Here is a 27,952-nt window from a genome sequence, read left to right on the forward strand (position 1 = left end):
GCTAAAGCAATCTTGAGAAAGAAAAACAGAGCTGGAAGAATCAGGCTCCCTGACTTCATACTATGCTACAAAGCTATAGTCATCAAAACAGTATGGTACTGTCAGAAAAACAGAAATATAGATCAATGGAACAGTATAGAAAGCCCAGAAATAAACCCATGCACCTATGGTCAATTAATCTACAACAAAGGAGGCAAGACTATACAATGGAGAAAAGATAATCTCTTCAATAAATGGTGCTAGGAAAACTGGACAGCTATCTGTAAAAGAATGAAATTAGAACATTCTTTAACACCATACACAAAAATAAACTCAGAATGGATTAAAGACCTAAATGGAAGACCAGATACTATAAAACTCTTAGAGGAAAACATAGGCACAACACTCTTTGACATTCATCGCAGCAAGATCTTTTCTGAGCCATCTCCTAGAGTAATGGAAATAAAAACAAAAATAAAGAAATGAGACCTAATTAAACTCAAAAGCTTTTGCACAGCAAAGGAAACCATAAACAAAACAAAAAGACAAACCACAGAATGGGAGAAAATATTTGCAAAAACTATGTAACCGACAGGGATTAATCTCGAAAATTTACAAACAGCTCATGAAGCTCAATATCAAAAAACAAAACAAAACCAGTCAAAAATGCGGAGAAGACCTAAATAGACATTTCTCCAAAGAAGACATATAGATGGCCAAGAGGCATATGAAAAGATGCTCACCATCACTAATTATTAGAGAAATGCAAATCAAAATTACAATGAGGTACCACCTCACACCAGTCAGAATGGCCATCATCAAAAAGTCTACAAACAATAAATGGTGGAAAAAAAGGGAATCCTTCTACACTGTTGGTGGGAATGTAAATTGGTACAGCTACTATGGAGAACAGTATGGAGGTTCCTTAAAAAATTAAAAATAGAGTTACCATATGATCCAGCAATCCCACTCCTGGGCATATATCCAGAGAAAACCATGGTTCAAAAGGAAACATGCACCCCAGTGTTCACTGCAGCACTGTTTACAACAGCCAAGACATGGAAGCAACCTAAATGTCCATTGACAGATGAATGGATAAAGAAGATGTGGTACATATAAACAGTGGAATATTATTCAGCCATAAAAAAGAATGAAATAATGCCATTTGTAGCAACATGCATGGACATAGAAATTATCATACTAGGTGAAGTAAGCCAGACAGAGAAACGCAAATATTATATGATATCACTTATACGTGGAATCTAAAACAAAAACGATACAAATGAACTTACTTACAAAACAGAAGCAGACTCACAGACTTAGAAAACAAACTTATGGTTACCGAAGGGGAAAGGTTGGGGGAAGGATAAATTGGTAATTTGGGATTGACATATACACACTACTACATTTAAAATTGATAACCAACAAGGACCTATTGTATAGCACAGGGAACTCTGCTAGATATTCTATAATAACCTAAATGGGAAAAGAATTTGAAAAAGAATAGATACATGTATATGTATAACTGAATCTTTTTGCTGTATAACTAAAACTTACACAACATTGTTAATCAACTATACTCCAATATAAAATAAAATTTTCTTTTTTTTTTTTTTTTTTTTGCGGTACACGGGCCTCTCACTGCCGCGGCCTCTCCCATTGCGAAGCACAGGCTCTGGACGCGCAGGCCCAGCGGCCATGGCTCATGGGCCCAGCCGCTCCGCGGCATGTGGGATCTTCCCAGACTGGGGCACGAACCCGTGTCCCCTGCACCGGCAGGCAGACTCTCAACCACTGCGCCACCAGGGAAGCCCCTAAAATAAAATTTTCTAAAATTTCCTTTTAATTGAGGATTAAGTTTAGGGAGAAATTATTATAGAATGGGTAACATTATGAAGGAAAACCTGTTGAGAATCCTGCTTCTGTACCGAGAGAGTAATCTTCTCTCCAAAGATCCTGTTTTCCTTCTCTAAAATTAGGATAATACTACATGCTTCTTAGGGTCAGGATTAAAAAGTGACAATGTATGTAGGCTGCTGAGACAAAGTAAACAGCCCTATGACTGGGACTACAAAAATAGGGGTCCCCCCTTGAGCAGACAGCAGGGTATTTCTGAAGGACCTGGAAGAGAGGGGATGTGGAGCAAGTAGCCTTTCAAGGCAGAATATAAACATATCTGAAAGCCCAGAAGGTAAACTTTCACAATGAGAACCATCTGGAGTGGGGAGGGATGGTGATACAGAGCTGGGGCAGATTCCTCTGGGTGTTTCCTCCTCTACAACATGTTTTTTAGAAGTGAAATCAGGTTATGAAGAGCATCAAGGAAGCTTTGAAGAGGAAGTCATAAAAGGACAGGCTACAGCTTGGGGACATGAGTGTGTGCTGTGTGCTCCTTGGGGAAGGAGGTTGGGGAGAGCAGGCCCACCTCCTTGACCTTCCCTGATGGCATATTAGGTCATTAAGGACGGTCTCACCTTCTCCACGTCTCCTGCCCCTCTGACTCACCTCTTAGTCTGGGAACCAGTGGGATCATCCCAAACCCAGGCTAGGCTCCAGGCCCATTCTCCCCACCCGAAGGATGACTGCAATCCCTCTGACTCCCGCTATTTCACGCCTCCTATCAACAAAGCACAGTTCTCTCTCTCTCTCTCTCTCTAATTCTCCACCCACCCCTCTTTTCTCCCCACCCTCCTCTCTCAATACTGGCAGGATCTTTATGCTCTATAAGAGTATTTGGAAATTGAAGGAAGAGATTCTCAGGGTGAAGTTTCCATCCAGGTATCATTCAGTGAGAATTGGTTTCTCATGTGCACTACCTCTAGCCAACATGCCAGTGTGTCTGATGTCCCATAAGATGTAAAATTATGAGGCAATATCTTCTTCAAAGGTGAAAAATAAGCCCCAGATGTTTCCAACAGCAGTTAAGAGCCACAAAACACTTTAGAAAATTTCCTCTAACTTTGACTCTAGCCCAGATGATCTAGACGAATAACTTAAAGAAAATTCACCTTAAACAGTAGTATTTTTTTTTTTTTTGCAGTACGCGGGCCTCTCACTGTTGTGGCCTCTCCTGTTGCGGAGCACAGGATCCGGACGCGCAGGCTCAGAGGCCATGGCTCACGGGCCTAGCCGCTCTGCGGCATGTGGGATCTTCCCATACTGGGGCACGAACCCGTGCCCCCCGCATCAGCAGGCAGACTCTCAACCACTGCGCCACCAGGGAAGCCCTAAACAGTAGTACTTTGATGTCGCATGTAGAGTTAGCTAAAGCTTCATATTTTAAATATCTGAGGGAATTTTGAGTATGTTTTGGGGTGACATTAAACCTGAAATGAATGCCAGAGCCTGGCTAAATGACAGCAAAAGACACAGAAATCTTTTTATGGTGCATGTCAAGAAGCACAGGCCACGTGCATGTCCTTTTCCTCCTGTACAGAAGCTGTAAGGGAGGTATTACCCTCCCATTTCACAGATGAGAAAACAGGTTCACAGAGTCAAGGTCAGACATGCAATTTACCAAGTCAATTCCAGTTCTTCCTGTGTTACACCAGCTTCCCGCTGACACAATAACCTATCTTAACCATGTTTTAGCTCCTTGCATAAGGTAAGTCATGCCCAAACTGGGAAATGTGGGTTCCTGCCCTAGTCCTGCCTAGTTCTGTTTTTTGTTTTGTTTTGTTTTGAATTTCAGCATTAGTTTATTTTCCACCTCATGTGAGAAGCTCCCCTTCCCTCTCCTGCTCTGGTCTCAGGAAGGACACTGGGTTCACAGAAGGAACCGTGCTGGCGGCATAGAAGGGAGCGAGGTGAAAGAGCCCATGGGCTGCTAATGGGGGTGGGGGGGGCGATGGCGGTGGGGGGGGATGGCGGGTGGAGGAAATGCTGAGCTGGCCAATCCCTCTGGCTTCCCCGAATTGCCCAAATTAGATTTATTTTCCTTCTTAGAGGTTAGAAACCAGGAGACTTTCCTTTCAATGTTTCCACTACCAAGATTGTGCCTCTTACCCCTAAAGCACGTGGAAGTTGGCTCCCTGCCCCACCTGGATCGGCACTATGGTCATTCTATGGCCCTGAGGACTGGCCTTGGCTCTGACTCTGGCTGACCAGGTTGTGAGTGTGTCAGAGGTTACCTGGGCCCTCGCTGACATACTCCTCAAGTTTAGGACTTTCCCGTGTTGGTTTGGTATTTAAAAGAAAAAAAAAAAGGAGAGAGCATGAGAGAGCTAGCAGAGAAGAGAAGAAAAGTCTCCTGGAGATGGAGGGCCATTTGCAGGCTGCATCTTAAATACTCGCACTGCCCCGAGAATTCTGGCTCCGCTCTGGGGCCAAGAGGCTTTCCTTGGCTGCTCTCAAGACTGCTTTGTGATTTTGAGGGGTTAAATCCTGCCTGTGAGGATAACTGTCGGCATAACTGTCCAGCCCTCTGTGGCTCACTCTTTTCTTGTCCATGTGCTGCCTGTCTGCCAGCGTCTGCTGGGTGGCTTGGCCCCGGGCCCTGGGCCCACATTTCCCCAACAGCTACAGTTTGTCTCTCTTTCTTCCTCTCTCTCGTGTGTGTGTTGGGTGGTTTCATCCTATCCTGGGCTTTGTTTCTCCATTAACAGGGAGGAGTTGGATAAGCCACTTCCCCTCTCTGAGTGAGTGGGCTGGCTCGAGGGTCTCTGAAAGCAGAATCAGCTTGGAAGAGCTGAGGTTGCTTTAGCTATTTTGTGTGCCCATCTGAATGCTTAGTTAGCCTAATCCTGCCCATTAGCTGTCCTCGAGGCATGTGACCGGGGCAGAGCCTCACACAAATGTCTTGGGAGGAAGGAGCAGCTATAAAAATCAGATCTTTCTTGGCCCAGAGAGCCACCACCGGGCACGCCTTCTCTGCAGGCGGCATTGGAAGTGTGCTCTTGGTGAACAACTTGGGCTGCAATGTGCTTTCACCCCAACATCGCATTGTCAAGTGTCCGCAGATTGAAAAATCAAGGACGTGTTCCTTGAGTCATTATTAGGAAACCTTATGTGTATCTCTAAAAATGACTCGCCTGTGCCCTAAGGCAATATATGAATGAGGTCACACTGGCATGCCCAGCTGTTTACAAGCTGTGAGAGGTGGAGTCAGGGAGTGAAGCAGGTGGGTGAGATTCACTGGCAGGCTGCTCAGAGATGGGCGGTTTTGAGAAAAAAGGGAGGGGCAGATCCAGGCACCGTACAGAAATGGTTTCCTGATGGATGGGAACTTGAAAAGTAGCTGGGGGAAGCAAAAGGAAAAAGACAAGCTACGAGGACACTGAAGATGCTTGTTAGGACTGGGCTCTGTAGAAGGTGATAAGAGGTCGATTTGGGATCTGCTGGACGATGATCAACTGATTTCCTCCGCTTTCTTTTCTTCTAGGACAGTTGCTTGGGGTGGAGCCCGCATTCAGTCATCCACAGCAGGTGGCTGGCCCTCGGCTTAAGGGCTGGGAGACTGGGGAGGAAGGGTGTGTGCAGATGTTGAAGGCAGATTAAGGAGACCTTTCAGCTCCCCAGAGGACAGCCGCCTTCTATTATAAATATTTCCTCTCTTTTCATCACCCCTTTTCTGTGTTTATCCAACTCACTGACAGCAGCTCATAAAAGATTTGCCGAGCCCTAATTTTTCATTTTAGTGGCAAGCTGGACCTTGAAGGAGGATAAGGCAGACTCTTCAGTAGCATTTGCCTTTGTGGATGCTGTATTCCTGTTTATCAGGGATGAAGACCTCATACTGCCTGTGGCTATCCAGTAGGGTGCTTGGAGAACAAGGCTGAGAAGGACCCTTTCTGGTAAAGAACGCTTTGAAAGTAAGAACACAAAATCCACTTGGGGCCCTGAATACTCAGCCTTAGAAAGTTTTCATGTCAGCAGCTGGTTCTGAGATGCTTGGAGTGAAAAGCACACGACCTTGTTGCCAATGTGAAATATACGAGGTCAAAAACCACACTAACTAACTAGTATAAAGTGGAGGTAAAGCCCAGCTTTGTCTAAATTGAAAACCACAGAGTCATAGGAAGATGTCCTCTCCCACCTAATGGGATGTCCTTTAACAGCATCCAAGATAAACAGCTATGAGCCTCTTCTTCAACATCCTCTGTAATGAGAAACTCAACTGCTATTCAAGGTACCCCAATGACCTGTTGTTGAAAGATGTTCCTCTTTATATAGAGCTGAAAACTGCCTCCCAGTAATTTCCACCCACAGGTTCTAATTCTGGAACTACATACACAAAATTTATTTCCTCTTTCAGATGACAGCCCTTCTAATATTGTGCGACCATTATCTTGTCCCCCTTTTCCTTCTCTATTCTTCCTCATAAAAGTCTGTCTTCTAGGTCTGAATTCTCTCAACTGGTCCTTGGTCTTAACTGACTTCCAGACCCTTCTTCTGGAGATGCCCTAGATTGTCAGTGTCTCAACTAAAGAGAATTATCCGAGAGGAATAAATATTACAGATGGGGCTGCCTTGCATAGAGCCTAGAAGGGCCTATGATTTCCCTTGATCTGGGCTGAATTGCTATTACGGCTAATCTCAAAATATGTTAAATGAAAGAAGCTAAATATAAAAAATTACAAACATGTAACAAAATTACAAACATGCAGTATGACTGCATTTATATGAAGTCTAAGAATAAGCAAAACAAATCCCTGATAGAAATCAGAAAGTGGTCCCTCTGTCAAGGGGGACGGGTGAATCCACTGGAAAGAAGCACAAGGGAACTTTCTGGGGTGATGGAAAAGCTCCTTGCTTTGTCTCGGGTAGTGGAAAATAGCTGTCAAAACTTATCAAATCGATCACTGACCTGTGTACTTTACTGTATATAAGCTATACCTCAATACAAAGAAAACTCAAAATTTTCATATAGTAAACCACCTTTTTTTTCCCCCTCAAATTTTCCGTCTATTTGTTCAGTTTGAGGTATTTATAAGACAGCAAAATGCCACAAATGTACATCAAGAAGAGCAGCTGCTAGCTTTTCTATTGTTAGTCAATTAAACATGCACAAATTTGCTTTCTTCATCACGTGATGGCGCTTTTATGAAAAAAAACTGAATCTCAAGCACAAGTAATATTTCAATGCCAATTACCTTCATAAAAACTAATTGCTCCTTGGTATTGTATTAAAATACAAGGATTATAAAGCGATTAGAAAAACATCTTTATTGAGCTGAAATAAGACTTAGGCACCCTTGTGATGGGGGAGGTGGTACCACTCAAACAAATGCTAATTAAATAAAAGCTAATGGTAATTACTAGGCTTCTTTATAGGCTCGGCAGTGCAAAGAGTATGTCTTTTTTGAAAGCAAATATTCTAATACTTTTGCTTCTACTATTTCTGACTCTACTCAGAATTTGAATATTAGCTCAACCCACTAAAGCAGCAAGAAGCTGAGGTTTTCCAGAGATCAGAAAGAACTCTCTTCAGCCAGTAACTGGGATCATTTTCAAAGTTATCCAAAACAGGATAAAAAAGCCAAGGAAGTCCCACAACCTCAGTCGTACCACGAGGAGACTATCAGACAAATTCCAGTACATAGGGGCATCCTACGATATACCTGACCAGCACTCCTCAAAACTGTCAAGGTCATCGAGAACAAGGAAAGTCTAAAACTACCACAGTAAAGAAGAGCCTAAGGAGACATGACAGCCAAGTGTAATGGGGTGTCCTGGATGGGATCCTGGAACAGAAAAAAGGACATTAGGGAAAAACTAAGGAGACTGAATAAAACATGAACTTTAGCTAATAATAATGTGTAAATGTTGGTTCATTAATGATAACAAATGTGGCCTACTGATGTAAGATGTTAATAATAGGGAAACTGGGTGAGGGGTATATGGGAACACTCTATACTATCTTCTTGATTTTTCTGTAAATCTAAAATTAAGTCTACTTAATTTTATAGAGCTTAATTACTATACAGCTTGCAGAGCATGGAAAACATCCAGAAAAGTTACACATTGAAAAGTTTTCAGAGGTTATATATTTTCACAGTGGAATTAAAGGTTTAAAAATTTTTTTTAAAAGCCATGAAAGAGGGCTTCCCTGGTGGCGCAGTGGTTGAGAGTCCGCCTGCCGATGCAGGGGACACGGGTTCGTGCCCTGGTCCGGGAAGATCCCACATACCACGGAGCGGCTGGGCCCGTGAGCCATGGCCACTGAGCCTGCGCGTCCGGAGCCTGTGCTCGGCAACAGGAGAGGCCACAACAGTGAGAGGCCCCCGTACCGGGGGGGAAAAAAAAAAGCCATGAAACAAAGGATTCACAACCTGAACCCTTTACATCCTTCTTTGCGTCTGGGGGAGGGACGTGTTAGCTTCTGATCATGCGCTTTGACTACAATAGGTCTACTACCTGATGATTATCAGATTGAGTTTGGATCCCCAAATCAAATGCTCTGCATTTTGTTCAACGTTTGATAATGCCAGTCTTTCAGGTAATAGCCATTTTAATGGGTGTGAAATGGTGTCTCATCTTGGTTTTAATTTGCATGTTTCTGAAGACAACTGGTATCAGCAGGTTTCCATGAATTGTTGCTGGCCATTTGTAGATTTTCTTCTGCAAAGTCCTTCCTTCTGGGAACCCAGCCTTTCCTTCCACCGTTGGCTCTAATCTAAAACCTGGATTAAGTCCAATAACTGGGCAAGTGATCTCGGATTTTTATTGGGGCAATTGCCCTCAGCTTCTTTTTTTTTTTTTTTTTTTGCTGTATGCGGGCCTCTCACTGTTGTGGCCTCTCCCGTTGCGGAGCACAGGCTCCGGACGCGGAGGCTCAGAGGCCATGGCTCACGGGCCCAGCCGCTCCGCGGCATGTGGGATCTTCCCGGACAGGAGCACGAACCCGTGTCCCCTGCATCGGCAGGCAGACTCTCAACCACTGTGCCACCAGGGAAGTGCGCCCTCAGCTTCTTGATCATCCATTTTTGGTTTATTCTGATGGTAAGTCAGAGAGTAGCTTTGTTGAATCCCATCTATTTTGCCCCGAGGGATGCTGTGTTGTATTAACTATTTCTATAACTGTCTTGGCCAAACCCTCTTGGCTATTACTGCAACCTTGCCACTCATGATAATTAGATTCATTCTGAGAGTTAAGCATCATTATCTGGCCTCTATTTTTAAGAGGTGGGGTGGGGTTCCTGTTATCTCTATTACTATCAGGTAGCTTAGTTCTGTAATCGCTTTCCTACCATCACCAGCAGTCTACAAAGGAGAGCCACCACTGAACTTCTTAGTGACGCTGGTGTGCCTTGCACCAGTGTACTTATGTCTTTCTGTGAAATACAATTCTGGCATTTTTCTCTCATTTACCAGGAGCCATTGCTTTTTCCGTGTATCTAGAATACAGCCTAGTAGCAAGTATGTACCATTTCTTGGGTCCTTACTAGGATGTTAAAATCTGTATTTCAGAAAAATACCTCCAACTCAATAAACTTCCTCTTATTCAGTGCTATGCTCCAGCCTCCTTGATAGTGCCCTCAGAATCCAATCTCACGTGCGCACCTGCTAGGTAGGGCCTGGTGCTCTGTTGTAGGCGCAGTCCCTTTTTTCCTTACCGGGCTCGGCATGTCTACAGCTGGGTGAGCTGCAACTTAATCCTAGTTGTAAAGCGAAGTGGCCAGTAGCTGGGGCGAGTAGAGGCCTCTGCAGTGTCTTTAAGCGAGAGAGTGGATCATTTCTTCAGGTTCAGAGGTTTTAGAAGAGTTTGGGAATTAATTCAAGTGTTTGGGAGAAATCAACCCAGATATTCCATCCCATGGGTCAGGATTCATTTCCCCCAACCAACTTCCTGATTTTGGTATAACAACCTGCCTTGACTGGGAGTTTTAACCTTCACTGGAGTTTGGGCTATACTTCCTATTAAGGTCTGGGCCTTAACTTTCCTTGTCCTCCATCTTCAGGCGAGGAAACCCTCATCGTTTGCTTTTATGGAGAGCCTCTGGCTTTGTCACTTGGTTTTCAACTGCCTGGTAAATGCTCTCGGCCATACTCTGAGCTGTATTCTTTTTGTGGAACTTCAACACAGTGTAGCAACAGGCATCCTCTTTCACTGCCCTCAAGGTTACTCTTTCCCCAATACTTTTCTAACACCAAATACATAACACGAGCTCTTGCATATTCCCATCCATCTATGCACTAGCCTATTTCACCACAGGACAGTGTTAGCGATTGCATCAGAGGCCATCTGTAGTCCAGCCACCCCAGCAGGATGGCGAATGATCCAGCTCCTACACACAATTCCATTGCCCGCTTCCTTGGGCCACTCCTGGCACCAATGTTTCCAGGCTGGGCTCTCTGGGAAGCTGACTCTAAGATGGAGTTTAGCGTGCAGGATGTTTATTAGGGAGTGCCCCTGGGACCGATATCCGTAGAAGGAAAGAGAAGACGGCAGGATTGGGTAGTGGAAAAAGTCATTTAAAATTTTATACTACAAGAATTACACTATCGTTGTGGAAAACATAGAAAATAAAGAGAAGAAAAATGAAGCAAAAATCTACCACAATCCTAACACTGCTAATCTTTTGTTTGAGGAATATGTTTTATACATTCTTAGATAAATGCGTACGTAATTCCTTATTTAAAATGGTTTTCACACTGTACATAATATCTCATAATCTGATTTTTCTCCATCATCTATTATGAACACTTTTCTGTGACAGTGAATATAAATATATCGTCATCTTAACGGTGGCAAAGAGAGGCTTACACACCCTGTGCGAGGTTGGACGATGCATGTCTAAGAGGGCAGATTCGGGCCAGCTTGCCAGGGTGCCAAGGTTAGCTCCACAGTCAGCAGCTTTGTGACCCAGGATGAGTTAGCGAGCCTCTGCACTTGAACTTCATCATCTTTAAAATGCTGACAGTAATTGTAGTGCCTATTTGTTGGGAGGATTAGATGAGTTAATATATGCAAAGTGTTGAGAACAGAGTCTGGCATTCGGTAAATGTAGGTGGTGTTATTAGTGCTTTGTACGAAACACCATTGTTTATTTCACCGAAGTCTCTACTTTTTGACATTTACTCGGATAAAAATAACGTCATGATGAATACCTTTCTGCTCAGGGGAGAGTCAGGGGCACGTATTTGCCTATTTCCCTCAGATAAATTCCTAGAATTAAAATTGCTACGTTAAAAGACAAGTGCATTTTAAAAAAATTGATTTTTGTTGCCAGATAAGCCAATCAGAAAGTTGCAGCAATTTCCAGAACCAGCACTAGTGTATGAGAGTGTCCATTTCCTCAGACCGTCTCCATCACAACTATTACCACCCATGGAAAGCTTGGTCAGTCTGCTTGGTGGAAAATGAGGTTTCAATTTATATTTAATTACTAGAGAGGCTGAATTTTTTTCATAGTTCTATTTGCCAATTCTACTTCTCTTGTAACTGTCTACTTATAGCCTTTGCCTATTTTTCCAGAGAGTTTTACTTTTTCTTTATGAGTTTGAAAGAACTCTTTACCTCTTAAGGATACTCTAAAAATTTTGTTAAGTCTTAAATATAAAACTGGTTTATGAAACTAGAATGTTAACACTGAAGTTTGAGTTAGGTATTAAAGCTATGTTTGGTATGAAAGAGATCAGTTGGTTTCTAGAAACCCTTCTGAGGTGGACTAGTGAATCTGGGCAAAACGGCGAATGAGTGTTCTTCCCACTCTTTTTACATTTTTTTTTTTCTGTAAGTATGAAATTATATCAGAATAAGAAGTTCCCCCAGGGGCTTCCCTGGTGGCACAGCGGTTAAGAATCCGCCCGCCAATGCAGGGGACACGGGTTCGAGCCCTGGTCCGGGAAGATCCCACATGCTGTGGAGCAACTAAGCCCGTGCACCACAGCTACTGAGCCTGCGCTCTAGAGCCCACGTGCCACAACTACTAAAGCCTTTGCGCCTAGAGCCCATGCTCCGCAACAGGAGAAGCCACCGCAATGAGAAGCTCACGCACCGCGACAAAGAGTAGCCTGTGCTCGCTGCAACTAGAGAAAGCCTGTGCGCAGCAACAAAAAACGCAACGCAGCCAAAAAAAAAAAAAAAAAAAATCAAAACAATAAATAAATTAATTAATTTTTAAAAAAAAGAAGTTCCCCCAAAATACATAACTGAAAAGAAAGCTGGCTGGGGGGTTACTGGTGCCTGGTTTAGCCCAACCACGAAATACCTGACTGCTCTCCTTCATTATGTGTGTGGCAGCTATAAAAAGACCACACGGTCATCTCTGCGGCCAGCCTGAGATAACAGAATGTGAGTTGGTCCTGCTGAGTTCAGCTGCCTGCAGCTCTGCCCTTCCCCGGCCTGACCTGGGTCTGCTGGAAAAATCATACCCTCTGCTCTGTTGTCACGTGCTCAGTACCTGGCTTGGAATGGTAAGAAAAGGTAACCTCACCTAGCCTCTTGGGTTAGGGAGTCTCCCTTTCTCCCCACTGGTCTCAGGAGGATTGGAGATGGCAATGCAGCTTGCTTGTGCTTTCTCTATCCTCACAAGTCTGTGCTTCTCATGCAAGGCCCACTTACTTAGAGGAAAACGATCTCACTCTTACTTCCATCCCTGCAACTAGAAAGCATGGTATGGTCCTCAGTCAGACGAACGTATGTTCTAGGTTATACTGCAGAAAAAAATTATCGACCCCCCCATCTCTTTGGCTTAATTCAATAAAGATTCATGCTACCTACCCACTGTGAGCAGTGAAGGTTTGGGGTGAAGCATGGGGATTAGGGAGGGCTCTGCTTCACAGAGTCACTCAGGGAGCTCAGGCTAACAAAGGCTCGAGCATCTGTCATGTCACCAGCTACCACAGCAAAGGGAGAGAGAAGCATCGAGAAATTACACTCGCTTTTCTCTGCTTTGGCTGTAAAGTGTCACATATGGTTTCCACTCACATCTCATTGCCCTGAACCAGTCACAAGGCCCCACCAACCTGCAAAGTGGCTGGAGCATGTGCAAAAGCCCATAGAACGTGGGGTGAGCTTTCTGTCTCTGCCCACTCCCAGCATTAGCCTCTTGACGCTTCCTCCCAGCATTGCAATTTAACTATTTATAATATTTTGTTCAATGTCTGTCTTGCTAGACTTGGAGTTTTTTGGGGGGGTTGGCACTCTGTCTTTTCTGTTCACCATTGCATTCTTCATGCCCAGCCAGGTACGCCGCACGAAGAACAGCAATAGAACTGGGACCTTTGATGCCATCTAGTGGCAGCACACATATATTACAGGAGTTGTTACTTCGATGTACAGACCTCTGCTTTCAATTCTCTTTTGGGGGGCGGGGGGCAGTGCAAGTGGGAGCGTGGGGAGGTGGAACAAGAGTGTTAGAAAAGGAGAGATGTTTCAAGATTTCAGTAGACAAATGCCCTAGAATGAGAATCTCCGGACGTCACCTGGTAGTTATCCTATCAGCTCTGCCCCCATCCCAGTTTTACCCCTTCCCCAGTTTGGCTGGTAAAAGAGCTTTTGGGTTTCAGAGTTGGAAGGCGACAAAATGAGTTAAAATTCCATAAAATGCATAATTCTTTTTACAAATAAAAAAGTTAAAACCTACCTATAGCTGCTCAATCAGTTGCAAAATAAACTGGTTTACTGGTCTATCTCAATGCTGGTCTGCCCATCTTCAGCACCTGGGACGGAAAACAGACAAAGCTAGTGACCTTTTCCCCGCCCTCTGGTACATCACTTCTTCAGGATCCATGTTCCAGTGGCTTCTGTCAAAGCTGAAAACGTTCAAGGCAAAGAGCCATGTTAAGGTTTCTAAAAAATTATCTGGCTCCAATTATCTGGCTTGTTGAGGTTTCTGAGAAGTGTCAGGGCTAGCTCTGGCTGCCAACTGCTGCGCCGGATGAAAGCTAATGACCCCGTGTGTGGGGCAGACAAAGGGTTTAAAAAGCAAAGCTTAGTTGAAGTTAATCATGGAAGACAGGAAAACTTGGAGGACAGTGATGGAAGGAGTGCATTCGTGTGGTTTCTGTGCTGTCACCCTTTATCCAGAGACTCCGGGCTCTTCTGTGTAAGTGGCCCCTTGCTCTCTGGAATCCATTATCTCCCTAGGATGCCCCATTATATGCTTGGTGAGATGGAAACCATGGTGCCTTGCTGCTGGCTCTGGGGAGGAGGAAGCTGGGGCCGACAGCATTTCCCAGAAAATAAGAAACAAAACTAAACTTAGTTAACAATGAAGAAAGAAAGAGGAGGCAGGGTGTTCTTTTTTTTTTTTTTGATTGCGCTGGGTCTTAGTTGCGGCTCACGGGCTCCTGAGTTGCGGCATGTGAACACTCAGTTGCAGCATACATGTGGGAATCTAGTTCCCTGACCAGGGATCGAACCTGGGCCCCCTACATTGGGAGCGTGAAGTCTTAGCCACTGCACCACCAGGGAAGTCCCCAGGGTGTCCTTTTGACCGTATAGCAGGCTGGGAGGTTTGCTTTGTTTATAAGAAACTGATTTAACTGAACGTGGATAAGTTGATGAAGGAAGAATTAAAATATATATGCTTAACAAATACCACTTGTAGACATAATAAAGAAAAAACAATGAGAGAAAGTTCACAGAAATGACAGACTTTCTTTATGAAGGACGATCTTGAATTTTTAATTAATAATAACGTATTTATTGGGCACTTGGTAGGTACCAGGTACCAGGCGAAGTGCTTCTATGTGGTTTATCCCTCAATTCTCGTGGGTACTCACTCTGTGAGGTAGATGTTGCTATGATCTCCATCTTACAGAGGAGACATGGGCTCAACAAGATTCCATAACTTGCCCCAAATCACGCAGTTAGACCAGCATTCCACTCTCTCTCCAGAGCCCTGGCTTTCGCAGCAGGTTTGTACAGCTGCCACTCTGTCCTTTTCTGTCCCCTGAATCCTAGCTCCTAGCATCACTAGTATTCCTACTGACTCATTTTGTCTCTCAATGCTGCCTTTCCTGCATGACCTCCTTTCTTCCTTGCCTAAGGAAGAGCCATAATCAACATCATCAAAATACATTTATTCTGCTATGCTGGGGACAGGGGATGTAGCCATGTGTTAAGGAGGGGCCCTCTGTCCCCAGAAGTGATATATTTGTCAAACCAAGGTTTTACATGGCTGGTTCTTCTGTCCCTTGATTGCCCACCCCGCCCCTCCCCGCAACCATCTTATCTTGGTCCCACCCACACTTCAAAACTCTGAGCTCAGAGGAACCCAGAGAGAACAGCCAGAGGCCCCCGAGCCACTCTTTCCTGTGAGAGGGTTCTTAGAATTCTTCAAAGGGTTTACCCAGGGTTACAGAGTTACAAGTATCACTGAGGAGCTAAACACCACATTGAAGTGTATCTTCTTCAATGAAATGCTTTAAACTGGTTGAAACTCAGTTTTCTGAAGATTAATTATTCTTTTTTGATTTGACGTGGACAGGGAAAGTATCAAAGGCAGAGTGAAAAAGATCAGGTGGGCTCTGAATTTTCTTTCTTGCTGTGTGAATAAATGTTTGCACCTACAAATATAAGACCGACCAAAGGTGGCAGAAACTTCTCTGCAAAACTGTGGGAGAGTGTGCAGTGTGAGGCAGTGCAGCATGAGGGGGCCCTGAGCAGGGCCATGGTGGGTGGGTGGGGCTCAGAGGTCTCTGTATTTTTTATTACAGGTAAGTGTGCCTGGCTGGCTGTCTTCTTGGACTCAAGCATTGGGTCACTGTTAGGGACAGAGTTCAGGACCTGAAGCTGGAAGATTAGGGCACAGGTTTTGCTTTGTCACTGAAGACCTAAGAGCCTAAGCATGCCATTTAACTTCTCTGCTTGAGTTTCCTTACCTCTACAATGGGGGTGATAGCGCTATTATCCTGTCTCATGGATTTCGTTAATTAACTAAAATCAACCAAAAATAGTAAATTATTTTGAAATACTCTGGTTAAAGGTCTAAGTAATAAGCAGATCTGATCACATGGAAACTCTGTTTAAAAATCTACCGTGTTCTTGGATTGGAGGAATCCATATTGTTAAAATGACCATACTACCCAAGATAATCTATAGATTCAATGCAATCCCTATCAAAATACCAATGGCAGTTTCCACAGAACTAGAACAAATAGTTTTAGAATTTCCATGGAAACACAAAAGCCCTGAATAGCCAAAACAATTTTGAGAAAGGAGAATGGAGCTGGAAGAATCAGGGTCCCTGACTTCCAACTATGCTACAAAGCTACAGTCATCAAAACAGTATGGTACTGCCACAAAAACAGACACATAGATCAATGGAACAGAATTTAAAGCCCAGAAATAAACCCATGCACTTATCATCAATTAATCTATGACAAAGGATGCAAGAATATACAATGGAGAAAAGACAGTCTCTTCAATAAGTGGTGCTGGGAAAACTGGACAGCTACATGTAAAAGAATAATGTTAGAACATTCTCTAACACCATACACAAAAATAAACTCAAAATGGATTAAAGACCTAAATGTAAGACCTGATACTATAAAACTCTTAAAGGAAAACATGGGCAGAACATTCTTTGACATAAATCTCAGCAATATTTTTTTTGGATCCGTCTTCTAGAGTAATGGAAAGAAAAGCAAAAATAAACAAATGGGACCTAATTAAACTTAAAAGCTTTTGCACAGAAAAGGAAACTATAAACAAAGTGAAAGGACAACCTATGGACCGGGAGAAAATATTTGCAAATGATGTGGCCGACAAGGGATTAATTTCCATAATATACAACAACTCAATATGAAAAAACAACCCAATCAAAAAATGGGCAGAAGACCTAAATAGACATTTTCCTAAGGAAGATATACAGATGGCCAAAAAGCACGTGAAAAGATGTTCAATATTGCTAATTATTAGAGAAAGGTGAATTAAAACTACAATGAGATATTACCTCATGCCATTCGGAATGGCCATCATCAAAAAGTCTACAAATAATAAATGCTGGAGAGGGTGTGGAGAAAAGGGACCCCTCCTACATGGTTGGTGGGAATGTAAATTGGTGCAGCCACTATGGAGAACAGTACGGAGGTTCCTTAAAGAATTAAAAATAGAGTTACCATATGATCCAGCAATCCCACTCCTGAGCATATATCTGGAAAAAGTGAAAACCCTAATTTGAAAAGATACATGCACCCCAATGTTCAATGCAGCACCAATAATAGCCAAGACATGGAAACAACCTACATGTCCATCGACAGATGAATGGATAAAGATGTGGTATATACACATATATATATATATATGTGTATATATATATATATATAGATAGATAAAGATAGAGGGGGGAGAGGGAGAGGGAGAGGGAGAGGGAGAGGGAGAGGGAGAGGGAGAGGGAGAGGGAGAGGGAGAGGGAGAGGGAGAACGGAATATTACTCAGCCATAAAAAAGAATGAAATAATGCCATTTGCAGTAACATGGTTGGACCTAGAAATTATCATACTAAGTCAGACATATATCATATGTCTGACAAATACAAATATTTGTACTTATATACAAAGACAAATATCATATGATATCACTTACATGTGGAATCTAGAAAGTAATACAAATGAACTTATTTACAAAACAGAAATAGACTCACAGACACTGAAAACAAACTTATGGTCACCAAAGGGGAAAGAGGAGGAGGGATTAATTTGGAATTAACGTATACATACTACTATATGTAAAACAGATAAACAACAAGGACGTACTGTATAGCACAGGGAACTATATTCAATACCTTGTAATAACCTATAATCGAAAAGAATCTGAAAAACAATATATATAAACTGAATCACTGTGCTGTACACCTAAAACTAATACAACATTTTACAATCAACTATAATTCAATTAAAAAAAAAATCTGTGGCTCACAGGAGAGTGCTGTCTTTCAGCTTGGCAGACCAGTCCCTCCACTCCCTATATGGTTGTCCCTCGGTATCCATGGGGGATGGGTCCCAGGAGCCCCATGGATACCAAAATCTGTGGATGCTCAAGTCTCCTATAAAAATGGTGTAGTATTTGCATATAAACCTAAGCACACCCTCCCGTGTACTTTAAATCATCTCTAGATTGCTTATCATACCTAATACAATGTAAATGCCATGTAAATAGTGCCAGTGCAGTGCAAATTCAAGTTTGCTTTTTGGAAGTTTCTGGAATTGTTTTTTCAAAAATCTTCAGTTCTAGTTGGTTGAATCCACGCATGCAAAACTTGTGGATATGGAGGCCCAATTGTACTCCCACTACACACACCTGTCTGGAGATCTTAATCAAACACGCTTCTTTGTACTTCTGTGCCGGCCATTTCCTTTGCCTGTGATGCCCTAACTTTTCTTGTTTGCTCTGGAACTTGACGTTAACCAATGTCCATGCATACCTCCCTCCCCAGACACCAGAATTCTTCCTTTATAAGCTGAATGAATTTGCACAAATTATTTAGCTTATCTGAGCTTCAATTTCCTCATCTCCAAATTGGGACTAATAATAATTCCTGGTGGTGTAGCAAGAGGTCCTGGGGGAAGTGAGAGGAAGCACCGTTGTTACCCCAGATGTGACTGTCGTTGAGACTCGGATGAGAGGCCGTTAGAGGAAGCAGTGGGAAAGCTGGGTCTGTTCAAGTGCATTTGAAACATCTGTGGTCAGAACAAGAGACAAAAAGAGGAGATGGTCCAAAGACAGGGCCTTTTAAAAACTGTGCTCCCTCTCCTGGATGGTAGCACCTGCCTGTGCTTCTGATGTAATTTCCAGACCAGCCGGTGGGAGGGCTAAGGAAAGTTCACGCAGCATCTGGCACAGGGCTGGACATACAGAGCTCCAGAAACATTCGTTATGACTATTATTTAATTGTTTCATCAATGCTCCCATAGTGCTTTATGCATAAACTACATCATTTATTTGGGGGAAACTGCTGACCTGCTTTGTACCTCAATGTCCTCACCTGTAAGATGGGAACGGGAACACTGCTCGCCTTTGGTGGTGAGAAGCCAACCTGAGATAATATGTGAAAGCTCTCTGAACATTAAGCACCCAAAAGATACAGCTGTTATAGTCATTTGTTGTGAGGAAGTCAAGCAACACGTAAGAGTAGCTGGGCCTCATAAACATCAGGTAAATTCAGGTGTGTTTTGGAAGAACAAATATGTTAGGTCTCCCTCTAGTGAGGATCCGGAGAAGTGCAGCCAGTGCCCCGCCCCGGCCTGTGACCTGTGGGCATCCGCCGGATTGCCGATTTAGGACACAGCTGCAAGGGGCCTTTGAGCTGGGAGTTTCCCAGGCTTTGCTCACCTCCTGGGTTGGACTAGGAGATTTATGGAGAGACAGGTGGGTTTCAAATGTAAAGGTCGTGAAAAACTTTATACATCATATGCCCTGGGACAGGCCAGGGGTGGTGCTAGCTTCCCCTCTTTACTGTGAAACTGCTTGTGGATGGGAGGCTCTGGGAAAGATTCCCTTCCCAAAGACCATCCCAAGTAAGAGTGAAGGTGTGGGTCACTGTATTCAGTCAAACCCCTTCAGTGACCCAGAGTTAGTCTGGGTAACAAACACTGGCCAGAAAGAAGAGATGTCGGGGATTGTGTTGACGTCTAACTTAAAATATACATGTGGATTAAGGGAATGGGCTGAGGATTGGCGGGAATGCAAGCCTCAACCAAAGCCCTTTTGGGTTCTCAGGCCCCCTCTGTGGCTCACCACCTTTCCACAAGTCTGCCCTTTGATGTCCCTCTTTTTGAACCCCTTCCCTCCGGAAGCAACCCTGGGAGAAGGAAACCCAAGGAGGCAGGTGGAGAAAGTCAGGCCAGGCCATCAGGCTGCAGAGTGGAGAGAAGATAAAGGGAAGATCTTCTTCCTTCTCGCAGGAAGCTGTGGCTCTAGGAGCCGTGGAGGCGGTAAGGCTCGCCCCGTGCTTACTGGCAATCGTCTCTATCAGTCTCCGTCTTGGCCACCTTTTGCATCCGCAGTCCAGCCCAGGCAAGGGCCTGATGGGAGGAGGGGTGAGAAGGAATTTTCTTCTCAGACGTGGGTTGGGGTGCTCTAAGTAAGAAGGTAAACTCTGCTTTCTTCCTCCAAAGAGCTTAGTAGGATTTGACCTGATTTTCAAGCATACATGCAAAGAACCAGAGCAATCTTACCTCAGGGTTTGGGACATTCTAAACACAGGGGGAGGCACCGTGGGAGATCAATTCCATGCTGGTCTTCCTTGGTCCAAGGTGGGAAAGTGCTGGGGCATGGGGATGTGCCACATCATGGGGTCATGTGGAACCAAGAAGGGAGGGAGGAGGTCTGTTACTGCCAAAGCAAGCGAAGAGAAAGAAGTGTCTACTCTAGAAGCAGGTTACTCTTCAAGGAGGCAAGGACACACTTCGATAGGGTTTCCCATGAGGATGCAGGCTGGAGAAGCAGGGCGGAAAATGCAAACTTGGTTGCCTTGCGGTATTGTTTAGATGAGTGTGTCTTGCACTTTGGAGCTTCACAAACCCCATATTAGGGAAAGCCACTGCAAGGGGAGGCTGTAAGACTTTCCATCAGGCAGCAACTTCAACACCCAGCAAAGTGTAAAAAGCATGCAGCAGCCTCCCCTCATCCACGGGGATATGTTCCAAGACCCCCGGTGGACGCCTGAAACCATGCATAGCACCAAACCCTATACGCATACCTATGATAAAGTGTAATTTATAAATTAGGCACAGTAGGAGATTAACAACAATAATAAAATACACTTAAAACAAAATACTGTAATAAAAGTTATGTGAACGTGGTCTCTCTCTAAATACCTTGCTGTACAAATGTTAACACCTTTTCCATCTTAACTAAGCACTTATCACACACCGTGGCTGTAATTTTTGCAGTCTGAGGTGCGACAGCAAAGCTAGCACGAATTTCTTTTTCCGTCTTCACAACTGTACGGATAGAAGATTCATTCTTACTGCAGATCAACCTTAGCATATGACTTTTTTTTCTTTCCTTATTAAACCAAGGACTTTCAACTTTTCTCTTAAAGGAAGCACTTTACGGCTTCTCTTTGGCTTATCCGAATTGCCAGCATCACTCCTCTTGCATTTTGGGGGCTGTTATTAAGCAAAATAAGAGTGACTTGAACACAAGTCCCATGATACCAGGACAGTCAGATAACGCAGGCAGCTACCATGTCACTAATGGGCGGGATGCGCTGACATCCCTGGCAGGACTGAGGAGGGTGGCACAAGATTTCATTACGCTACTCAGAATGTTGCACAATTGAAAACTTACGAGTTGTTTATTTCTGAAACTTTCCATTTAATATTTTTGGACTGTGGTTGACCACGGGTAGCTGAAACTGCAGAAAGTGAAACCATGGATAATGGGGGACTATGGTATTTTACTCATGTGAATGTACATGTGAAACCACTGTGGGAAAATTATGTGTGAGAAAATAGTACGCACCAAGTGGATGTGTTCTAAAGTCAAGAAGAGTGGACTGGTAACTGCAGACCAAGAGCTCTGTCCCCTCGGGAGCCTGAGCACGAACGCAGGCGTCGTTCCCGCTCCAGACACCCTTGTCCCTGAGCATCAGAGCTTCAGAGCATTTATACCACTTGTATAGAGTGTGCTCATCACTGCTCTTGACAGAGCCTCCAAATTACACCTTCTGTAATTTTGTTACTCTTTTTGCGCCACCAAGTCTTATGCTCTGCAGTAACCTAAGGCAATTAGCTTCATCAGGGAGACACTAGCCTTGACTCTCTTCTCTTTCCAGATGCTGAAATTGCCTGATCAGATGCTCTGTTCCTATCACCCTTCGGGCAGTTGCTTAGTACTGCTGTGGAAATTTCTAGCCATCTCAACTCTGCAGGTGAGCGGAAACAAGCCCCCCTCCTTACGCTGCCTGTAGGGAGAGGGTCCAAGAACCACCGCAGAAGCACTTGTATATCTGGCGACCGCTTTTCACTGGAGCTTTGATTATTTTATAGTGACCAAATAGTAAAGGGGCCTTTCTAATGTTTAACTTGGGTGCCCTGAATGGAAAAGTTACTGGAGACTCAATTCGGTTGAACACCTGGTTAGACTCATTAGTCACTGAGATTATGGGCTACGTGAGTAGATTTACTAGATATTAACCAAACTCCAAGACAATCCAGATTTCTTATTTTAGCTATGAATTTCAAGAATTTTCCAAACTTCAAACCTGGCCTTTCTTTCCAATTTTATTTATTTTTTTACACCAGAAGCTGGCAGTTAACCAGATAATAGTCTTCATTTTCGGACAGGGATTCAGATGAACAAGAAAAATACATCAAAAAGATACCTCCTAACTTTAGCAAACTACCTTGCATCAGTGGAAAACTGTTTAGAAATCCAGTGACCTGATCCAAACAACCTCCCCGTCGTCCCTCGGCCTCTCCTGACTCTTGGCTTCTATTGGCTGCCTTAGCGTTAGATTGGACTGGCCTCCACTCTGCCACTTTCTGTAGGATGGTATCACCTAGGATGCTCTCAGCTGCAAGGAATGAAAAACCCAACTCAACCTTTATTAACTCCCTTAAACAGAAAGTCCAGTGAGAGGGCAGTTCCAAGCAGTGTTTGTGGCCCCCTTAAACTCGACTCCCTAAGAGTTACTTCTCACACTTGGGGTGCTCTCTTGAGTTTCCTGACTTGAGGATGTTCTGAAGGTGCTGTGTCTTTGTTTCCAGAAGTCTTCGTGGAAGCTCTCTGGACATAAGATCTTGCCAAAGGGTCTCCAGCCCCGGCTTGGAGGGCCCTAGTCATTTTACACTTCAGGGCTCTTCTTCCGTGGGGTGGGAATGACTTAACACAGCCTCATGTTTGATCTGGAGTGGCCATTCCTTAGGGCACCCACCTGGTCCCTCCCTCTATGCCAGAGTCCTGGTCCACTCAGGGGTACCCCTCGGAGTCCCTGACCTTGCTCTCTCCCTCAAGTCCGACTCCTGTGGGGATGGATGCCCAGACCAACCCACACATTCATCTGAATATAACTTTTGACATTCCTGCAACAAATGTCTGTTGGCTGCCAGCTATGTGTCAGGTACCATCTGAGGGCCTGGGAACACATCAGTGAACAAGATGGACAAGAGCCCTGCTTCCATGGAGCTCACACTCCTGTAGGGTGACACGAGGCAGCAAATAAGCAAACCAGATCAGATTTAATGTCAGACGGTGATAAGAAGAATATGAGAGACGGTGGTGGGATAGCAAAGCCTTGGGGTGGCTGGGCTACTTCAGAGAGGGTGTCAGGGAAGGCCTCTCTGAGGGGAGATGGTAGAGCTGAGGCCTGAAGCATCGGAGCGACCCAGCCATGCAGGGAGCTGGGAGAGGAATGTTCCAGACAGAGCGAACGGCAGGAAAGGCCTCCGAGGTGGAAGCAGACTTGGGATGTAGAAGGAACAGCAAGAAGGCTGGTGGGCTGGAGTTAGAGGGGCCAGGCTCCTATCTCCTTCCAAGCACACACGTGGGACTTAATCTCAGGACATGAATGGACACCTGTGTTAAAGGTTCCCAGAAGGTGATGGGACAGTTGAGAAATCTGCCAGATGTTTTATGACCAGAGCCCTGTCTTCCCAGAGCACGTGAGGCTCCCCCCGTGAGAGTGTTGCCTAACTACCTGCCCTAGCTGCCTTTTCGTGGCACCCTGGCTCTAGTTCATTATAAATCTATTGTTTTCTGCAATACTTTATATACGAAGCTCTCTATCCCCATGACAATACAGGGGACTTTCCCTCTGTGCTCCGAGAGCCATCTTCCATCCTCAGGTGACAAGAGCTGTGGTGGGACAGCACGTCCTGTACCTGCCTGGATGGTGCACGACATTGCAGACACTCTTAGCCAATGAGTCCTCTCCTGAGCTGAAGATCTTCTGCAGCACTTGACTTTCCTTTTGCTATTGACTTTCTGCTCAAGACAATTAGGCTATGTTCCTGGTAAAGAGACTGGGTCTGTGACCTGGGCTAACCATGGTGAGAAGGGAGACAGGATCTGCCCCACTTCCCAAAAGTCGGGCGGTTGAGATGACGTTGGCAGTTTTCAGGTGGCACAAAACCATGGTGGTGGTGGGGGGGGGCGAGGATCTCCCGTTCTGGTGGGGGGCTACAATCCCTTTTAGGTAAGAGCTTGTCGGATAGATGAACTTTACGACCCCACTGAAGCTGAAATGTGGGGAGTTGGTAGGACATGTGCCCACACATTGGATATCTCAAGGAGGTGCAGCGTTTTCCAGGGACGTTTCACTAAAAGTAGATCAGGAACAAGAAGGAAATTATGTGCCTTCACTAAGCAGAAGCTACGTCTATCAGTAATCACCAATCAGAGACGGCAGGGGGTCAAATAACCTTGTTCCTTCCGGTAATAAAGCAGCAGCCGAGTTCTCTGTCACACTTGGTTCTTAAAGTTCAGTGTGCATGTGATGAGAGACACTGATTATTCTGGTCCTTGTAATGGTGCTTTTTGCGGGAGGAAAGAAGCGAGAGGAAAGCTTTCTCCCAGGCTTAGCTGGAGGCCGATGTCCTTAAACAGAAACCCAGGGGCATACGTACCCTGCAAGAGCTGCTATAGAGTAAGTCAGGACTGGGGCGGGGGTAGGGGCTCTTTAGAGTAAGACTTGTCTTCCAGGCCACAGAGGTGTCATCTGGAGTAGTAATCGCTGACAGGTTTCCTCCCTGCTACCAACTGGTTTTGTATCACTCAGGGCAATCGCCAGCGACTTAGCCCTGAAGAGGGGTGCGGAAGAGATAAAACGAGGAATGTTATGTGTGTGAGGGCATCACCCCCTAAAGGTCTCCCCTGCCAGCAGGTTCTAAGTGGTAGGGGCAGAAGTGACCACCACTGGCATTTTGGGTTTTGTGGTATGAAGAGTCTTTTAAATGAGAGGTACTGAACACCCCTTCCTGGTAGCCATTCCTGCCACTGCAAGCCTGGTTGGCCAGAATGTGGGGACGTGAGGTGGACTCTACCTGCAGGATGCTAGCTGTCAGGGCCTGGCTCCCACATGTGAATTCTAGAGCAGAGAGGACGGCAGAACGCCCTACCAACTCCCTCCCATCTCCAGTCTGGCTGAAAGCAAAGAGCCTGAGGTGATCTTGGCCAAATGCCAGCCTGTGCTTCCTGGAGCCGCCTGAAGACCTCTCTTCTGGTTTATCCGTCACCTTCCCCTTTCATACTGTGGCTTTGGAAGCCCTGCACCCAGCTGGAGGCACGGCTGCTCAGGTGTGCCCCCAGGGGGCCAGCTAGCCCGGGGAGGCCCCTTCTGGCCTGGAAGGAACACAGCGGCAGGACCGCGGGGATGGGCTGATCAGGGAGCCACTCCACCTGGGGCTCTGCTGGGGGCTGTGGCCTCCCAGCTGAGAACTAACCACTGTGCTGACTCACCATGATTGTGGTTGAGAAAAACCCAGCAAGTTGGTGGCTCCCACGAGCTCAGGGGCTGTAAAATATAGGCCAGGGAGCCTCAGCCGGAAAGGGCTTCAGTAAGTGAGAAACCAACCTTTTTTCTGCCCTCTCCACGTCTCTTTTACGCTATGGAGTTACAAGGGGCCCTAGAGGACCCCAGAGGGCATTTCCTGCTCTAGTCCCTCGGGGGACTGTGAACCAGGTCTGGAAATGGGCTAAAGGACAGGAGCAGCAACCAGGCCTGTGTCCAAGGCTCTCGGGACTTGTCGTTCTTTCTGCTGTGGCCGAACCTGGATCTAGCGGGTTCCTCCATCTCAGTCCTTTGGCGAGCTCCTCAGCTTCCCAGAGAATTGAAATGACCCTCTCCAGAGACCTCCAGCAAACTCCAGACCAGGCTGCAGCCTGCATGATTCAGGGGCGAGGGCCCGGGAGCCAAGGAGGTGAATGGGGTAGGGGTACAGTTCATATTGCATTTTATGTAAATGGTGCCCCCTGAGGTGCCGCAGACAGACGTCCCCCTGTGCTGCCCTCAGCTCAGCTTTCTCCCTAGCCCGAAGCCCCTGATGCTGGCATCTGAAACCAGCACCTAGCACTGTGCCTGGCCCATTAAGGCACTAAATCAAATCTTGTTGATACATAATGCTATGGTAGGCAGCATAATGGCTACCCAAAGACATTCATATCCTACTCCCCAGGACCTGCAAATATGTTACCTGACTTGGCAAAAGAGGGGTTTTGCAGGTGTGATTAGCGTTGTGGACCTTGAGATGGAGAGATTATCCTGGACGATCAAGTGGGCCCATTCTAATCACAGGAGTCCTTAAACGCAGACAACCTTTCCTGGGTATGCCCAGAGAGAGAATTGCGACTGTGGAAGAAGGTCAAGGAGAGGGTAATGTGAGAAGGACTTGACGCCCCATTGGTTCTGAGATGTCTGGGGCCACGTGAATGAACAGAGAGCCCTCTAGGAGCTAAGGGTGACCCCAGCTGACAGCCAGCAAGGAAACGGGGACCTCAGTCCCACAACCCCATGGAACTGCCAACACCCGAATAAGTAAAGAAATGGACTCTCCCTTAGAGCCTCCACAAAGGAACAGCCCTGCTGATGCCTCGATTTTAGCCCCGGGAGCCTCGTAGGACTTCCGGCCCACAGAACTATGACATAATATGTTTGTGCTTTAAGCTGTTTACGTTATGGTAATTTGTTATAGCAGCAACAGAAAACTCATACGAATGGCTACAGAGTGGAATGTGTTTTATAAATGAATATAATTTTCTTGCCTTTGGCACCCCAATTTCCTTGGGAGCAGCCAGTGTTAGAGAAGTCCCTTTGCATGGCTGGCCATGTGCCGGTGGTAGGGAGGGCATCCCTCCTTCTGGTCCTGTACCTTTCTTGGCACATCTGAGTTTACTTCTCTGCTGGTATTGTTGCTGGCATCGCCACCCGCCTGGTCCCTGGGAGAGATGTTGCTAGAGGCTGGCCTTTTCAGGAAGCACATAGGACCTCCTACTGCTTCTCGTACTCTCTGCTGCTTCACAGAGGCAGCCCCTGGCCCCTTACTCCAGGCTGACGGCCCTCACACAGCCCCCATGCGCCTAGTTCTTTCCTTCAAGGGTCCTCCCGGGGCTGGCGAGTTGTCTCAGTTTGTAGCTAAGGCCTCCAGATCACGCTGTGTCCGAGCAAACTCACGGCTCTCCTCCATCACACTTCACCCCAGGGAAGCCCGGAAATGACCTCCCACCTGACCACACCTTGTCCTCTCCCCACCTTCTCCCTCCTCATGACCCAGCGGCAGATGTGTCTCTTGTGGCTGCTGCTTAGGGAATTCTAGCTGGGGTGGTGGTGGGGGGAAACGTACGATCTCTCCTCTTAGATGCTTTGTGGGGAGTCCTGCTTATTTCCTCCCTTCCCCCCACCCCACTTGGGACAGGGCCTGAGGGCTGCTGTTGGTGGTGGTGGTGATGAGAGTGGCAGGGGAGAAGCTACAGGCCCCTTCCTATTAGCTCTTCTTTCAAACCTTTCTCTCCCTCTCCTCCTTAGCCTCTTGTCCAGCTCACACTCCGGCAGGGAGAAAAGTAGAGAAGCTGTTCCTGTTCACATAGCCTGTGATCCCCAGTGGTTATTGACTCACAGCTGGGGCAGCGCCCTCTGAATCTAGCAGGTTTTTTTTTTTTTTTTTTTTTTTGAGGTACGCGGGCCTCTCACTGTTGCGGCCTCTGCCGTTGCGGAGCACAGGCTCCGGACGCGCAGGCTCAGCGGCCATGGCTCACGGGCCCAGCCGCTCCGCAGCATGTGGGATCTTCCCAGACCGGGGCACGAACCCGTGTCCCCTGCATCGGCAGGCGGACTCTCAACCACTGCGCCACCAGGGAAGCCCTGAATCTAGCAGTTTGGTCTAGCCTCGAGTGTCTTCCTTTTGAGCAGTCTTTGTGGGGTTGGGAGCAGAGAAAGAGAAAGAATGAGTAATTTGATTTCTCAGGTTCTTTGTGGTGTCTTAACGTCAGCAGGGCAGCTGCTCACGGCCTCTGTCTCCTCAGGCCCATCTAAGGTCTCAAGGCCTTGCTTCCTATGCGCCTCAGTTTCCCTATTCTAGGCCAGAAGGAATTTGTGGTATAAAAGAAGTCCAGTCCTGATAGAAGATGGTTGAGACTTTCAGC

The 27,952-nt window shown here is 45.7% G+C and overlaps 1 protein-coding gene across 9 annotated transcripts in view; it reads right to left on the reverse strand.

Annotated features, from left to right (window-relative positions):
• RASGRP1 (RAS guanyl releasing protein 1) overlaps nt 1-27,952 on the reverse strand; it is a 1,027,205-nt gene that overhangs the window by 175,043 nt on the left and 824,210 nt on the right. The window contains exon 7 of one of the 9 annotated variants that reach the window (XM_073800718.1): nt 13,509-13,584. The exons of the other annotated variants lie outside the window; for them this stretch is intronic. The gene's annotated coding sequence lies outside the window, so the exon portion shown is untranslated. The remainder of the gene's footprint in view (nt 1-13,508; nt 13,585-27,952) is intronic. 9 annotated transcript variants of the gene reach the window in all.

Source organism: Tursiops truncatus, chromosome 2, assembly GCF_011762595.2.
Source record: "Tursiops truncatus isolate mTurTru1 chromosome 2, mTurTru1.mat.Y, whole genome shotgun sequence".
NCBI lineage: Eukaryota > Metazoa > Chordata > Mammalia > Artiodactyla > Delphinidae > Tursiops > Tursiops truncatus.